This window comes from Epargyreus clarus, unplaced genomic scaffold (genome assembly GCF_041222505.1).
Source record: "Epargyreus clarus isolate Ecla_fem2 unplaced genomic scaffold, WU_Ecla_fem_2.2 ptg000003l, whole genome shotgun sequence".
Lineage (NCBI taxonomy): Eukaryota > Metazoa > Arthropoda > Insecta > Lepidoptera > Hesperiidae > Epargyreus > Epargyreus clarus.
The window spans coordinates 17891959-17904866 of NW_027332211.1; the positions used below are offsets into that span (position 1 = coordinate 17891959).

Here is a 12908-nt window from a genome sequence, read left to right on the forward strand (position 1 = left end):
AATAGAAAAAGTTCCCTCTTCTCACGTTTAGGTTCTCGTATGAGCAAATGACAGTTGCTGTGTCGTTTGCGTATAACGGTGTAAAAGGGCTTGTTTAGCGTAAGGATCATGGGCTCTCCGTACTCTATGTGAGTACTTCAAGGGTCGAATTGACGTGTCTATAATCTCCCTTCAAGTTTAACACTTTCAGGTCATACCGTAAACGTGTATATAAAATATCATATACGTAAGTTATAATTTTAAAAAATATTTATTGAACGTGCATAATTATTACTTTTTAAGATTTTATTGAGAAGAAAATATTAAGACTATAGAACAATTTATGATTATGTTTGTTGCGTTCATAGGTTTGTTTTACAATGGATAAGCATCCACATAGCACGAGTATGTTATATAAAAATAAAAAATGTAATTATGACTCGTATTTATTAACGTAATTAGGCGACACTGACTTCTGGCAACTTTCGTAACTAGAAATTAAATTAAAAAATAAAATCTCCAATCTATTGTCCTTTCCATATGAAATCTTTTCTTCAGCGCACCACAACCTTATGTTAATTAACAACGCATCGCCTATAATTTCTGATACAAAAGACGAAAACGGCAACTCATGCGCATCGGTATCATAGGCACGCATTAAAATAAAATTAACTACGAAAGAAGTAACATGATATTTACTACTATTATAATAAAGGTTATGTGGCAGTGATGCCATGACGATGCTAGTATGAGTGATTAAAACGTAATACACTCTTATACTAAAATCAATTTCGATAAATTAAAAATACATAAAGGAGTACCTACGTATGTCTGTTTTAATCTAACCAATACTTTAGACGGCTTGTGTTACTGTAGTCGACATGCGAATAAGCAAGAAACACAATATTATCAAAACTGAATAAAATAACGGAAAAATATAAAAAAATGCGGAATGTAATTTACGTTCGATAAATTACTTGTCGTTTTTGTGTTAAAAAATTCGAAATTTTGATCCAAACTTCGAAATTTGGTATGCAAATATTTGCTTATATTATTTATTATCTAACGAGCTTAAGTACTACATGTAGCTAAATTATATTTTATCCATTAATTTTTGTACCACGGAAATATTTCATCGCTTCTGTTTGTTCGCTTTTTGTCAGACTAGACGCTTTTGTGTGGTACAGAGAAACAATAGGAAATGGTCTTTTAAAATCGATATTAACTCATATTAAAGCCGATGAGTTGCACTGAAATAGAATAATGATAATTAGAGATAAATCATCGCATTTTGATTAATCAATAGTTTTTTTTTGGGTTTCTGATGTCTTTTTTGGGGATTAATGGGAAAATTTTATTTCACAGTAATTCCAGTTTATTAAATAGTGGAAAATCGAAATACCCTGAGTGGTTCTGCCTGCTATACTGTTGTTAAACTTATCTTATAATAGCAGTGTAGAGTTGCTGTATTCTGGTCTTATGGGCAGTGAGGAAGATGAGATTAGAAGGATAGAAGAACTACAATTCAATGCAGATGAAAATCATTTGCGACCTACAACATGAAGGACGCTTGCTTTAATCTGCCATCGACGGCGACAACTTTTCTTAAAAAGTTGGATCTATTTAATCTGAACTTAAACATTTCGAAATAAAAACCAGACCTTCAAACCATCCTTTTTAAGCATAATATATTATTATTTCATGATACAGAGATCTGATCGAAAAATTCTCCGACCTATTCTCTAGTTCAAATCAAATACATAATAGTTGCATAAGCGGGCTGGATTTGAATGCGCTATTAGCGTTAGTGGTGAAGTGGCAAAGCACAATAGCAACGGCGAACAATGCGCGAGCGACGCCGCGGGCGCAGGATGTATTACAAAGCTGCTAGAGCGAGGAAGGGTTTGGACAAGGCAAGTTGATGAAGGCAATTGATGCGAGCGTACTCGGAAAGCACTCGAGCCAGTGATGGCCTAGTTAAGTCCGAGGCTCAAATCCCAGGCTCTAATTTTTCAAAGTTATGTGCGGATTAGAAATTAATTATCACTTGCAAAACGGTGAAGGAAAACATCGTGAGGAAACCTGCATACCTTAGAGATTTATAAAAAAAATCTCAAAGGTATGTGAAGTCTACCAATTCGCACTTGGCCAGTGCGCTGGACTATGGCCTAATCCTTCTCATTATGAGAGGAGACTCGTGCCCAGTAGTGGGACAGTAATGGGTTGATGATGTACTCGCAAAGCGCTCATATCCAGGATTGTTATACTTTTATAAACATTTAATATGTTTGAAATAAAACGTCTAGTCTAAGTAATTCGCGATGTGTCCGAGTTAGTTTTAGTAATGTCAATTGTTATAAGGGACTTACTATCCTTCTGGGCTCTCGTATACCACGGGTATGTTTGCAATATAGGTATGTTTGCAATATGGTAAGGAACTTAACTATATCCTATTTACCTGGGTAGATTTTCTGGGAGTCTCAAACCAGCAGTGTTAAGTGCTGCTATATTCTGGTTTGAAGATTGTGACATGGGAGATTTTGCCGAAGCGCCCCAACATAGTTCCCAGGGATAGCCACGCATCTGTGGCCGACCTCAGGTAGGACTGTGCTTATATCTGAGGTTTATTATAGAGGTCGATGGGAAACAGTACCCACATACTTAAGTGGACTACATACTCGTTTGCTGTCTGAAGTATAAAAAAATTAAGATAGTCCGAAACCAATCTACATAATAGGTACTTTCTCGCAGGAATTTATCAGCCGCATCCACTCCTCCAGCATCGATGTAAAGCGCACATCTCGTGCTATTAGAGCGTTCAGTAGACAATATGCGCGATGCCAGCGCGGCCATTGTTTCCGACAGGCGAGCTGCCGACGGCTGGACCACCACACCTTCGGGCTCTAATCTAACTTGTTTTGGATGTTTGGAATGTTAGCGAACATGTAGGACCCTACATAAAGAATATTCGAAACTAATGCGGTTTTTGGTAGAACTTAGCTGTTTATTTTGTAATTGATCACGAATGTGCTGCCATTACGGAACCCTAAATGAATCGCATAATATGTAAGTTAACCGGCATCGACAGCCTTCCATCAAGACGCAGAACTGCTTTAAGCTGTATTATACATATAAATGTAGTGGTAGAGCTATAGTGGTCATACCACCTTTCTTAATACATTTCCATTTAAAAACCCGCACTTGACATATTTCAATAGTAGCGGTTTACCAACCCGCAACGTCTCGTCCAGTCTTTCTCATAACATGATATTCCACAGAGTTTTCGGTGACATAATAACTAAGCTCAAATATTTTTCAGCTAACAGTTTTTAAATGAGCTTTTAAGTTATAAAGGTAGATGTTAAAACATTTACCAAATCAAAGACAGAAAATACTGGTCTGTCAAATGACATAACAGATTCACCCTTTATCGTTATACATGAAACAAGGCACATCAGAAAAACTCGGGACTGACAAGAAGATCTCACGTTCAGTCTTATTTCAAGTTGACCGTCTTGAACTACCGTAACCTATGGATAATCCATCAAGTTCAGTACTACTCTCAGTAGTCGTAGACTCAGTAGTCGTATCAGTTACTAGTACAAAAACAAATTGCATCCGTTGTTCCACTTGCGCCCCACACACACCGTACGGTAGCCGTTACAACATCGTTCCCAATGGCCATATGTGGAGTAATCGGCGCAATTATCGCGGGAATGCCGCCAATCGGCTCGAATTAGGCTCTAAGTTTCTAGCTTACACGAACTGGATAGGTGCACTGTGATTTAGCTCTCACTCGGTTTCATGGAATGCTACGAAATTGTACCGTTGCGCAATGGATTTTAAGATAATTGATGAATACGGTGTTGTGTGAATTTTAGACCAGTGCTCTACACGTTCTCAGATTGTCTACCTTTTCGGATTGAGGTGGGTTTATTGAACTAGCCAATGACGGTCGGAGAAATTTCGTACACCACACAGGACGTAAAAAAAGCTCAGGAGTGTAGGTTTCCTCACGATATTTCTCTGCAGAAAAGCAAGTAATAATTAATTACTAATACGTACATAACTTCGTAATCAGAGGTCTGCCTGGGTTTTGAACCACAAATCTCAAGTATGGCAGGCCGAAATTCTACGCCTAAGTTATCATTATATTTCATATCCATTATTAGATGTTTAAGTGTGAAAATTATAACAACCTACTTAAACATAAATTCATTACACACACAAAAAATAAAAAAAAAAATCTACCGAGAACCGAACCCGAAACCTCAATATCCAGCACTCGGATGATCTCGCTCCACGATACACCAGATGGTACAAGTGACACGCCAGCTGCGCCGCGGAACAGGTGCGCCGATCAATTAACGGAGGATTGCACGCGCGTGCCGCTCTGCACTGCTGCACGGGCCGAGTCATAGGCGATCAGTGTGGTAGAGTCCGCGTCAAACTGCCGCCAGTCCGCTCTGAAGTTGTTGCGAGAAGGTGTAGTCATACAATTTGCTATGGCGACGCGATTCATTTCTATATTCAGAGCGGACTAGCAGTTATACGCGGACTATACATGTTGGCGATGCAGGCTGACTATAAGGAAATTTTATATTTTTACCTCTTGACACTTTTTGTATTTTTAAAAGAAACTTCACTTCACTTCACACTTCTTCACTTCACTCACTTTCTCTTCACTTCACTTTCTCTTTTTCTTCACTTGTCACTTCTGACTTCTGCAAATAAAGGAGCGCTGCTTTTTGCTAAAACTTCCCTTAATTAACAAAATAAACCTCGATTAGTTCGAGAGGCCTTTGATTTCGATTCGAGAGGCCTTTGCCCTTATGACGCTGCGAGCCACCGGAGCGGTACAGTACGTATAATTCAGTGGTATTGGTAATAGAAGCTTACATTTTTGATAATGTGGAAATATACACTGTCAATACATATCTGTTTGTCGTATACCAGCCTTGTTGAGACAATGCAAAATGGAATAGCGTGTGTTCCAGCCAAATTACACACCAGCACGCTGCTCTAAATGAAACAATTTATGTGGAAAAACATCCCCATGTTTAGCTAGAACAGGGCGGCATAAAAAGTATTGCATTGCGTGTCAGGGGTGAAAGAACTCTAATACTTTAAAATGAAATTAAGTGTATATTTACATTAACTACGAAAATGTATCAATGATTTTGTAGTTATTTTAGCGTCAACGTAAACGATAAGAAAGTATCAGCTTCAGAGTTGTTTATGAACATGGTTCAAAAGCGCAATATTCAAAAAATATATTGAAAGTCGCTATAAGTTTCTAACTTGTTCCACGCAAACTAAACATTCACTGCAACCTCCAATCATTCGACGCTTGACTGGCAGATCGCTGCTCCGATAAGCCCGAATGTGCGGTAAGTACAAATAAAAACGAACGAATAATCCTCGGCCGCTCGAGATTTATCTCCCAACAGACTGATGGCTCAATGGATGTGATCCGAGCGATTTGCAAATGTGAGTAACATGTACATGTGAACGTCTTTTTATGAATTGATCTGTATCGCCTAGTTTATCGTTTAAATGATTTAGTGTAGGTTTTCTTATGAAATAGAACGTAAACGTCAGTCCTCATGATGGACTGCGGCTATAAATTTTGCGGTCATTAACTTTCAGGATTAAATTGAAAGTTAATATTTTTTATTAAACTGCTTATACATTGTATACATTATACAGAGAATTCGACGTCCAAATGACTGACATTTTCATTTTTATACTCTAGCTTATGAACAAAGGGCGTCAAAATAAGTTTACAGCGCCATCTATATTCTTCGTTATTCATTACAGTATTGGTAACCTGGTGCTGATATTTTTAAATCATGTTTTAGTGTTAAATAAATTCTTTATAAAATTTATAAATTAATAGTTATTACATTTTATTTCCTTTAATACGTGGATGGCAAATAAATTATATTTTTCCTCCTTTATTTATTACCTACTGATAGCCAGGTTAACATGTATTCAATGTTAATCAATTGATCTTAATAGTATATTACAAAGGTCATAAGAGCTTACGCACTTTATTTTTCGTATAAACGTTAATGTTATTAACGGTCAACATCAGATAATTCGGTTCCCAAGATTTTGCAAATCTGATAAGATTTGGTGTCATACCACCCACTCGAATGGCCAAGATAAATCGACCTATTGTTTATATCGCCCTCAATTATTTTCTGAAATATAAATTGTTTATGATTATAATTTTGGGGCTGGACACAATGTGCATTGATTTTTCTTTCTTAATCTTAAAAACCATATATTATAGACATTATTATTTCATTAATATAAAATGTTGCTTATGACTGTAATTTTTGGTTTGATCATACTATACATTTATTTCTTTTAATTAAACTTACAACCCTTATAATTATCTTTGTAAAATATTAATTGTCATTATACTCATTATTATGTCAACTGCGAGGTGGAATGGTTACTATACAAGTTTTTGCACAAAAGGTTCCAGGTTCTATCACCGGACAAACTAACATCGAAGTGATGATGGGTCCAGTGGTTTTTATATCTGTCTTTGTGTGCGTGGTATCAACTACGAGTAAGACACAATGCATCCTAGTATCTTGTTCTTATTCGTATATTTATAAGACCCAAACGCGGCATCTAAATTGGGTTAAATTATTATTCGTGCGGTCATTACAAATCAAAATACATGTGTATCAAAACATATATACGTACAGTACGCAATGGGTCCTCGCATCAGATTTTCATTGCACAGAGTTATGTGTGGCAAGTCAATTAACAAAAAGCCCATGAATGTCTCACGAGCAGTTGCGCAACGTTGCGCGTGCGCACATGCGCACTTTTTGCTTTAAGCTATATAGGTAGGCACATACATGTATTTCGAGCCTCAGACGTTGGCACTAGACAGGTGACTTCACTTCTAGGTTGTAATTAGGTGTATAAGCTGAAGAATATATCGGGAAACAGCTGATTTTTACGGTATTAGAAACCTTTGTGATTGGACTTCAGAAGCACTACTGATATACTATTTCTGCCTTGAAACAGTTGTGTTAAGCGTTGCTGTGATGTTCTTAATTTATTTCTGCCTTAAAACAATAGTGTTAAGCGCTGATGTGATGTGGTGAGAAGAGCATGATAAAGAGAAGCATTCATACAACACATTCCAACTTAGTCTTTAGAGGTTGCAATGCATTTGTTTCTAGTCTCATTTAGGTGTCAATCCTATATGACGTTGATATTATGTCCTTGCAAGGCAATGGTCTTAGCATCAGACAAACTATATACCTACATATCATATCTATAGATAAATAAATAAACGCTTTCTACACTCACAGCCCCACACTAGGATTTCCGGTATCAGGGGTCCTCATAGATGAAATAGATACTCAAATACCACTGATACCTGTTATAATTTAACGTCAGTTAGTCCTTCAATTTCGTGCTTGTAGGCCGTTGGAAGCACATTAAATTCGATATGATTAACGGTAAGTACGAGTACTATGGTGTAAATGTCAGTTGCATGTTTAAATCGAGGTAATTTGTCAGGTTTCGAAAATAAATGGCGGTAAGAAACGAAACCATATATAGGTATCAGAAAGATTTCGTAAATAATGCCATTGGCTAGTAATTATTAATGTGGTCGCTTTATAATTCAAGAAATAAAATAAAATAACAATAATTTATACGAATTCAAATAAATACAAGTAATTCATTTAAAAAATCAAAAACCCGACTGCACCAAAAAGGCTGAAGTAGAATTTCCAAAAGCAGTGAAATAGGCATTTCATTATTTTTATCCAGAAAGCCAAATACAAAGTTTCATAGTAGGTGTCTGCTTCAAAAGCAAAAGATGTGCAAACAATATTATCCTATTTTATCCTCGTAGTGTTCATTTACGCTATATAAAGAACCTATGTGTAAAATTCCAGCACGCTTAAGTTCAGCGGTTTCCCTTTGCGTTGATCTCTGGCACAGCAACTCTCTCATTTAGTCAGACAGTCATCTCGAACGTTGTGTTGCCATATAAAAAAAAATGTTAAGGATGAACAACCCTTATCACTTAGGTGTAAAAAAAAGATAGTGGCCGATACTCAGACCTACTGAATATGTATATAAAATTTGGTGAAAATCGGTGAAGCCGTTTCGGAGGAGTACGGTAACTAACACGAGAATTTTATATATAAGATATATTATATAATGTATATGTAATCTCCTCTTAATTTCCTTTATTTTGACACCCTACTCGATAGGTTTGGTTAACTTTTTTAAAACGTGTTACTATTTTGCGAAAAAATTCACTATTTACGGTTTATAAAATATATAACTTCAGTAAATCAAAGTTTCGGTCATTATTTTACCTCGTTAGAGGTAGCATTTCATTATTTTTATCCAAAAAGCCTGATACAACATGTCATAGTGTTTGCTTCAAAATTGACGATTGTTCAAATGAACTTTTAACCCTTATTTTACCCTCTACGGGGTTGATTTTTCGGAGGGGGATAAATAAGTGCGTCCTTGTTCCTATCCAAAAAGCCAAATACAAAATTTTATAGTAGTTGCTTTAAAATTAAAAAAATTCAAAAAAACTGTTTTCCCCTATTTTACCCTCTTAAGGGTAGAATTTCCAAAAGGCCTTTCTTAGTACTTATTCAAGCTATATAGAGAACCTGTGTGCAAAATTTCAGAACTGTAAGGTCCTTGGTTTAGGCTGTACGTTGATTTCTGAAAAATGAAAAAGTCATTTAGTTAGTCAGTCAGTCAGTCACCTTACTGTTTTATATATATACAAATATGTTTTTATAATCTCCGTTTAATTTCCTTTCATTTGATACCCTACTCGATAGGTTCGGTTAACTTTTTTTTTTTAATGTCTTACTATTTCGCGCCAAAAATCCGCCATTTTGATTTTTTTTTTACTAAAACCTATCTAAGGACACTCGGGTCGTTGAGACAAATATAATGACACTTTAACTGTTGAAATTCATCCAGCCGTTTGTTAGATCGGATCAAATAAAGAAAGACAAACATACAAGATACGCGCGAAAAACATAACCCTTCCTTGGCAGTCGGGTAAAAACTGAGGTCAAATAATATAGAGTAAGGAAATGACCAGAAGGCAGCAGCATTTAGGGCTTAGGTATACAGGTATGGATGGCGGTGGTGGCCCTGGGTGGAAGTGCGGGGGGTTGTATCATCTATAAAATATATGAAATACAACTTTGTTTTTCAAAATTAAAGACTAAATGACTTTAAACTCGAGACATAATAATTCATATCTAAGTAAACCCTTCCTTCTTATGTTCCTTCGTTCTTATGTGGTTTTATAAAACTAGCTGACCCGGCAACCGTTGTGTTGCAATATAAATAAAAAAATGTTAAGAGTGAACAACCCTTACCCTCACTTAGGGGTATGAAAAATAGATAGTAGCCAATTCTCAGACCTACTGAATATGCATATACAATTAGGTGAAAATCGATAAAACCGTTTCGGAGGAGTACGGTAACTAACATTGTGACACGAGAATTTAATATATAAGATTTTACCAGCAACGAGTCAACGAGTGATCCATTCGAGTGATCCGTCCATAGTACTCCTAGGTAGGCAATGCGTGAACAATGCAACAATACGTTCCCATTGCCTTCAGCTCTGGTAATACGTTACCCCGCGATTGTTAAGCTGGTACCACACTGAGGGCAAGCTACACTAAAATTACTATTATCATCTAAATACAGTGTAGGTGCAATACAATACGCTTCTGTTCTCAAAGGTAATGCACAGCTATACATTAAAAGAGCGGAATAGTTCTTCAATTGAGAAAGTAATATTGATAGTGCCAAGCCAAGTCAAAAATTCAGGCGACGATAACTATAACATCAAGAGATATGCACTTGTTTATAACATAAGAGTAACAGACGAGCATGTCCACCTTCTTGTATTATAAGTCACTACTGCGGCCCATGGACATCTATAATCAATTTCAGATAAGTTTAGATTCCTATCTGAGGTCGGCCACAGATGCGCCGCTATCCCTGAGGACTAATCTGGAATGCCTCGGAAAAATATAGACATACTTTTCCGAGGCATTCCCATACTACAATCTCCACACCATACAACAGCGATTAACACTGCTGTTATTAGCCAGAAATAGGTGTGACTGTCGTGCTGCCGGAGTCGAACCAAAAGGGCTCTAACATCTTTATACTAGTTTAATCTTAAGACATGGAGCATAATCCCAGTGTGTCCCAGCCCTAAGCCCCGCTATTTAGGCCGGACCACACAGATGATAATTATTTGCCGATAAAAACGAGGCGAATGCGAATACTTTCATTACACGCTGTCTTTGCGCAACTATGATACCGGCACGGCCGATTATAAGGCAGTTAAGCATGTATTTGCTATGGTTGACTGTAGAAATGTGTAGGTCGTGTTTATACAGGGTGTGTTGTAGTGTAAATCTATAGGCTGTTGCGATTTTAACATTGTTTTTTCAAGTTTTATTATTTAAGGCGCGTTCGAGGAATAATTTCAGCGAGTCGCAGAGACGCAGTAGAGTGCATTGCACTTAAAAATATTTGGGACAAATTGAACTTCTTAATGGACAAATAATAATAACAATAAAAATATTATGGATATTTTAGGACCTAGGAGAGACCTGGTGTTACTTAAAAAGGACAATATAGAGCCCAAAAAGAGGTTATACAAACATTGTACTAGGACAACGTGGAGCTCTAAATTTACTGTTATTACAAATAGATCTCTTTAATTACTATGCATCTACTCTGCACCTATCTGCACATATCCTTAAATACGTAATATCTAGTTTGGACCAGTTTACAGTATAATAATATGCGTGTATCTGAATATTTTTCAAAACAATATTAAAGATTAACTCAACCCACCTTACTGTAGCTTCCAAACTGTCCCGTACTCCACACAGACACCTCAGTACCGCCCGTGTTAAATCCTGCAACAACCGAAAATTATATGTAATTATAACGCAATAGTGAACGTTTTTAGCCTACGGACGCATATTTATTTACTACTATTTACTAATACCACCGTGATATAATGGTAACTGTCGCCTATGGACATACTAACTGGACACCTCCCACTAATATTTATTTTTTAGGGCTCCGTGCCCAAAGGGTAAAAACGGAACCCTATTACTAAGCCTTCGCTGTCTATCCATCTGTCACAGGGCTCTGTTACCTTTATTTTTTGTTCATGAGAGGGAAACCTTCAAAAGGTACCCAAAGCCGTGGGTGCGATTTTAAAATATGAGATGTTAGAAACGTTTTAAGTCTAGGAATGACATAGACTATTTTTAAGCTATAGGGTTTTTATTTTTATAGCAATATTTACCATAAAAAAGCGAAAGTACAGTTTTATACAATGAGGCTCATAACCGGAATCTAAATTCATAGATATCTGACAGGGGATCAAACGCCGAATTCTCTACCTGTTAGACTGGTATGGTAACCGTACGTAAGTCGAACCAAATTTAATGAAATTATTATTATTACATTTGGAACAACTGGAACAAATCTTTCCCTATCTGCAAAAGTATTTTTAATACGTTATTTACCTATTTCTTGCTATAGTCCGTGTAAAAATGTTAGTCCACTCTGAATATAGAAATGAATCGCGTCGCCATAGCAAATTGTATGACTGTACCTGCTCGCAACAACTTCAGAGCGGACCAGCAGTTTGGCGTGGACTATACTGTATTAACATGACATTAATGGAAGTATACATAACTGTTAATCACAAATTAATTGAGAGGTTAATTGAGATATATGCTTGTTGTAAGCTCAATTGAGGAAGGAATAAGTGATCCGGTTGCAATTAAAAAACGAAAGTAGAAGACGAATCCAAGAGTTCAACGTTTCCTCTGACATAACGATACGTGAATCACGGTATCCGGACTTGTTGCACCACTGGTCAGTAAGCGAATAACGGTAGTAAATGTAAAAGCTATAAGTAAATACATTTAAATTTAATTGATTTTATGAATGGTTATTATTACCGCTTATAGATATTGAGACCAAGATTTCTGAAGTCTGACAAGTCTGTCTGATTTCTTTCAAGAAAACTGACGTCTAATTGACTAATGCGTTGTTAACCTTGAGGCGTAAGATGAAACACCTCATTGTGTCTCTTAAATAGCACACACCAAAATCACACACTTTAATCATACACATTCATACATTTCTAACACAGCTTGATAAGTTAACATAAGAGTGGCGGTGATGTGATGATGACGATGTACAAAATAAACACCCCAAAATTATTTTTCTTTTAGCTTGAGTTATGCACATGCAACTTTTTTTACACCGAAGGTTGATAAAAAAGAGACTTACTTCATCACTTATACGACATACACTACCTAATAGGTCCTTCGTGAAGCTACTAATCGCTTACTCGTTAATCGCGTACCGCAGGCAGTGTGACAAAGCGTTAATAATCGTCTCAATATCTTTCGACAGACATTCAACGACATATTTTTACGTAAACGAAATTGCACGTATAATTATAATGGGTTTACCACACGCCGAATGTTAATCGACAGGTGCGGTGGTATGATATAAAGGTAATTGCCCACACCCCGCCTTATGGTTGCGTTTTAATCGATTTAAACGTTTTAGTTGATGATGTAGGTTGTTTTCTTTACATAATAAGTAACTCATTGTTAAAAGTGCATATTAAAATAATTATTTATCTACATATAATACTGTAGAGTTGAAAACGATGTTTTTCAACACAAAGAAAATATATTATAAACAGTTTGTTTTTTCATTTATAACTTTAGACTATTAGACTAATTTATGACCGTTTTCTACAATAAATAGTAATTAATTGACGTAATAAAATACCAAATATCTAATTTCAAATCATAAAACTAGTCATTCCGTTAATCTTT

At 36.2% G+C, this 12908-nt stretch overlaps 1 protein-coding gene across 2 annotated transcripts in view; it reads right to left on the reverse strand.

Annotated features, from left to right (window-relative positions):
- Window positions 1-12908, reverse strand: part of LOC140756150 (uncharacterized) — a 152181-nt gene that overhangs the window by 89026 nt on the left and 50247 nt on the right. For both annotated transcript variants that reach the window (XM_073091591.1, XM_073091598.1), the window contains exon 3: window positions 10888-10952. The gene's annotated coding sequence lies outside the window, so the exon portion shown is untranslated. The remainder of the gene's footprint in view (window positions 1-10887; window positions 10953-12908) is intronic.